A 5,544-nucleotide genomic window follows, 5' to 3' on the forward strand; every position below is an offset into this window, starting at 1 on the left:
CATGAATCAGGTAATAAATAGCTCCCTTTGATCAAGAACGGGGCTCTTGACCAAAGGATTTTCTGGATGGGGAAAGCACAGGCTTCCTCCGTATCGCCACCTCTCTTTTGGCCTCAGCATGGATCTTCTGGGATGTTCCAGGCCAGGATTTTTCTTGCTCTTTCTTTGGCCCTCCAAAAATGTTCCAGGCTTTCTAGCATCAATCATCTTTATATTATCAACAACTATCACTTGCTGATTATCATAAATGACCGTTGTAGGGGTCTGAATGAGGAGTGAGATAAAGGCCCTGCTTTCCAGAGCTTCAGTCTGGATAACATGATCTGAGATTAGGGGAAACATTTGTAATAGTAATAATAATAATAATAATAATAATAATAATTTTATTGAGCCAAGTGTTAAGAGCTTTACTGGTACTTGTTTGTCTTTTCTAGTTCTCATATTAAACCTCACACCCATTTTACAGATGAGGAAACTGAGACTTGCTCAAAGGTCACAGAGCTTGAGTGATGACACATGTGTACCTCACTCCAAAGCTCATGCCCTTAAACACTGAATGGTACTGTTCCCATGGGAGAATGGATGTGGGAGAGTGGGAATCCCTGAGAAAAAGGAATCACAAGGGCTCATTCCTCAAGGAGGAAAGTATATTTTGTAGTTATTATATTTATAGTCTCATAACCCAGAAAAGCCCCCTTTCACAATACCCCTTCAAGTTAACTGGATATTTTAATGTATATATTAATGTTCCATCTGTACACACAGATTCATCAAAGATTTTTTAAAATTTCTTCTTATTGTTAATTAATTTATTGGATACTTATAACATTTCTGAGTACCAAGCATACTTTTAATCATATAATCCTCACAATAACCCAAAGAGAGAGGTATTATTATTATTCCCATTTCACAGATAAAGAAACTGAGACACAGAGTGGTTAGACAACTTGCCCAAAGTTACACAGCTAGTAAGCCATGATCCCAGATTCAAACCCAGGCAGGCAGACAATAACCACTGAAAGATGTTGCCTCATACACACAGCACAGCTGCCGGGGAAATGTGAGATGCTAACTCATGCCTGTGGGAAATCGAACTGCTTTGCTTTACAGAGTTGTGTAGAGTTGTGAGGCTGCTTGTGAAAGTGGCATACAAGGCTGTTTCCTAATCTCACTCCTGGCCCCTTATAGACTTTGGGTGTCTAGTTGGTTCTTTTTTTTTAAAGACACATTTGATCAGCATCATGATCAGACTATTGCATTTATCAATCAACTCAACAGCATGGGTGCAAAACAAAAAATCAACATTAAAATGCTTTGTTGGAATGCTTTACCCTTTTCACTGAACAGAAGTGAAAATAACCTGTGATACAATTAGTCACAAATACAGTCCTCGAGTTTTTTGCTCATTCACATGAGTATTGTCTAACACATGTCTTTGTAGCAGCGAGGCCTGCCACTGCTGTGCGTGGCTGAGTTCACAAATCTGCTGTACCTGTAGTTTCCCTGTCACTTCTCTGGCTCTTCTCTCCTGCTAAGCTTTGTTTCCTGGCAGTAATTCAAACCTTGTGCCACGGCTACTGCTGCTGCTGCTGGATGCACCATAGCCACCTTGGTTTCATGGTTTGGCAAAGTATTGGCCTCCACCATCACAGGGGCCAGAGCTTCTGCCTCCAGTTTCCTCTTTTTATGGGTCCAAGATTTGAAGATTGATTGTTGTAATTTCCAAAATCACTGTAGCTTCTGCCTCCAAAATTGTGTCCATCATTACCAAATCCATTATAGCCATCTCCACTGCCACCATATCCACCACCACCACGTCTGCCACCAAAGCCACCTCGACCACTGAGGTTCCCTCCTCAACCAAAGTTGTCATTCCCACCAAACTACCTCCATGACCACCTCCGAAGTTTCCAGAACCACTCTGACCTCTTTGGTAGGACGAAGCACTAGCCACCTCCTGCTTGGATAGGGCTTTCCTTACTTCACAGTTGTGGCCATTCACAGTGTGGTGTTTCTGGATGACAATCTTATCTACAGAGTCATGGGCATCAAAGGTTACAAAAGCAAAACCTCTCTTCTTGCCACTGCCTCAGTCAGTCATGATTTCAATCACTTTGATTTTCTCAGACTGTTCAAAATAACCTCTTAGGTGATGCTCTCCAGTGTCTTCTTTCACACCCCCGACAAAAGTCTTCTTCACAGTGAAGTGGGCACCAGGTCTTTGAGAATCTTCTCTTGAGACAGCCCCCTCTGGTTCCACAACTCTTCCAACCACTCATGGGCCCTGCATTCATGGCTGCACCCACTTCCTCCACAGTGGCATCGTGACAAACCTAAAGCCTTGGAAAACTTCGTGCTTGGACCTCTCACCACACAGTCTGTGAGCATTTCCGTTGCGCAGCGTGGCTCCTCAAACTCTCATGGGCTGTTCAAACTCAAACCTCCCATAAAGAGCTTCCGCAGCTGTCCCGGCCCTTTGGGGAACTCTGACTCAGACGTGATGACCCTGGGAGGGGAGACTTGGGCGATGCTTTACTAGGCGGGTCCACCAGCAGAAAGGTTGTCCATTTGGTCCTTAATACAGTGAAGTTGAATGAGTTAAAATGTTTGTCAAGGTCAAAGTCGAAAGAGGTGTCCTTCAGTGTTTCCTTTTGCTTGCTTCTTCTGAGAGTAAACAGATGTTTGGATCACAAAAAAACATCTGGGGCCAGGCCAGCATGGCTCAATGGTTGAGCATTGACCTAAGAATGGAGGTCAGGGTTGATTCCCGGTCAGGGCACATGGCTGCGAGCTCGGTCCCCAGTATGGGGCATGCAGGAGGCAGCCAGTCAATGATTCTCTCTCATTATTGATGTTTCCATCTCTCTCTCCTTGTCCCTTCCTCTCTGAAATCAATAAAAAATATATTAATTTTTTTTTAAAGCAGCTGGGAATGTGGACCAAGAACAATTAGGGTGCATAGAGAAACTCAGCATTATTGAGAAGGTTTGGGTTGAAAGTGTTTTGGTATTTTTTTCCTCTTTTTTGGGTGGGGGGAGGAAAATTACAAAATAGCTTAATGTATGGTCAAAAGGGACAACTTTTTCGTTATTCCCTTGTAATACTCCAAATTTCCCAGTTGATTTCTGGTAACTTCTAAAGTTTTGAAATAATTTCATCTTTATGGAATAGAATTTTCTTATCAACATTTTTTAATCATCACAGCTAATTTATTCTTACACCTTCAAAAAATGGCTTCACAGTGCAAGCCAACTTTAATTATAACTGCTTGACTGAGCAATTTTGCAATTATATCAGAATATCTGTGAAACATTGAAGAAACAACTCAATACAGCATTTTATTCACATTCTAATTTGAGAGGCAGTGGGGATTCAGGTATGGCTGATTTTCTTTCTAACTAAGCCACAGACTCGGCAGTATGTCAGGGATAATAATTCTTACCTACTCCCTGCTTTATTCCCAGGATGCTGGAAATGACTAAGACATCAGACAGTAAACTATAATACCCAGGAAGTTAAACAGTGACTTGTGTATGGAGACTCTCATGAAAAATGGACAGAAGCATCTGGGAAAATTTACTACAGCAAGGCCCCACCTTTTTATTGGCTTTTCGTGAGAAACGTGTGGAATGAGGAGAGACACGGGGGTTTGGCTTTCAGTTGATGCCTGAATACTTTGAGCCTAGCCAACCAATGGGGAATCGAGTAAGGAGGTGGGAGTGAAAGAAGCTCAGACAATGGTGTACAATTTAATAAATATGAGGAGAAATAATATTTTCTCCGCCATTCTGCACCATTCTACCCTAAACATATACTATGATGTTTTTTATGATGTACCAGTGGGACCTCATCCAGATCCCAGACTTCAAGATTGATGTCCTAATGGGATGAGTCTTTGGGGGACAAGTGTGTTTTTATAGAGAGAAGAGATGTGACTGATTATGGCAGAGGTGGACTTTGTAGATTACTTGCAAAAAGAAAAAAAAATGGACACAGTGGTTTCTCCCATTGCTGTATGCACATCCCTTTGCAGTAGGACTTGGCTGTGTGTCCCCCACAGGAGGTAGAGCCTATTTACCCGCATGTTGAACCTGAAGAGGACTTTAGTAGGTTGTGGCAGAAGTGCAACGTCCAGTCTAGGCTTTCAGGAGGGCTTGCAGCTCCTGCTCTTGCCTTCTTGGAATGCCTCCACCTTGTAAGAGGCCCCGCTAGCCTCCCTGAGGATGAGAAGAGCATATGAAGAGAGAAGCCCAGCCAACAGCCAGCACCAACCGCCGTACAAGTGAGTGGAGCCATCTGAGACCCCTTGTTCCAGCTGACCCACCAGTGGACCAAGGCAAGACCAGCTGAACAGTCCAACTGAGCCTAATGCAGATTGCTGATCACACAGCGATGAGCAAAGAAGAATGCTTATTGCTTTAGGCCATTTGGGTTTGATTTGTTGCACAGTAGTAAATAACCGATATAAGGGGGAAATGGCTATCACATCAGTAAAAGACTTTTCTCACCTTCCTTCAGAAAAGTTCCTGGTTCACTATGAAGTGGGCAAAGTTAGGAGGGGCTCCAGCCTGGGTAGCAGGGCAATCACTGTGGTGTGTGTGGTTAGAGGTTCTCGGACTCTCCCTGGAGTAGGGGGGGAACATGTGCACCTATAGCTCTCCATTCACTTATTTTGGACTCGGGACTTCCTCAATAGTGAGTATTGATAATAACCGTTAAGCACTTATTGGTGTCAGACACAGCACCAACCGTTTTCCTTGGGCCATCTACTTTAACAACAGGTCCTATTGTACCTATTTTTGATGGAAGTAACTGAGCCTTAGAAAGGTTATTTTGCTGGAATTCAAACCTAGTCTCACCCCGCTGTGCTAAAGCTTTGCTGGAACATGGACATAAGCATAAAGGCAGACAGGAAATAGTGATTGGTGTAGGGTGCAGAGGTGCTGAAGGTTTAATATGGAAAAGAAATGTTCAGATGGTTCTTAACTTAGTTCACCTCTTTTCTCCACGCTACCAACCTGGTTGTTTTGCCAGTTTTCTGCAGCTGCAACATCTTTCGCAAATTACTCCTAAAGCTACACTTTAAATATAGAAACTCTGAGGATCCCTATCATAACCACAAGGTAAAGAGAATTAAAATCAGCCTGAACTGTGGAAGAAACACAACTGCTCATATATTTCTCCAACACAACTCCCTGTCACACTTTTGGTTCTTTTGCTCCTTGCCAACTTATCAGACGAGATCGGGCGCGTTCAGGGTGGTATGGCCGTAGACGTTTGCCAACTTATCAACAAGTAGAATGACAGCCACCTCTATTTGATTAGCAACCATTAAAATCATGATGTGAACTCAGAATTCAGAACAAAAGCAGAGACATGGGCACATGTACTACAGTGTACTACAAGTCTCTCATGCTGGCAGGCTTTGTTTTAAAGAAACATGATAAGAGTATAGCTGATGCTTCTGGCTGTGCACTGGGTCAAGTTCAAATTCTCTGACTTACAGCTCCAAGAGAGAATAGCAAGAGAAAAGTGAATTGGAGG

The 5,544-nt window shown here is 43.0% G+C and overlaps 1 pseudogene; it reads right to left on the reverse strand.

Moving 5' to 3' along the window:
• Nucleotides 1-1,503: 1,503 nt before the first annotated feature.
• LOC102263997 lies at nucleotides 1,504-5,053 on the reverse strand (annotated as a pseudogene).
• Between the last annotated feature and the right edge of the window lie 491 nt (nucleotides 5,054-5,544).

Source organism: Myotis brandtii, unplaced genomic scaffold, assembly GCF_000412655.1.
Source record: "Myotis brandtii unplaced genomic scaffold, ASM41265v1 scaffold154, whole genome shotgun sequence".
NCBI classification, from domain to species: domain Eukaryota; kingdom Metazoa; phylum Chordata; class Mammalia; order Chiroptera; family Vespertilionidae; genus Myotis; species Myotis brandtii.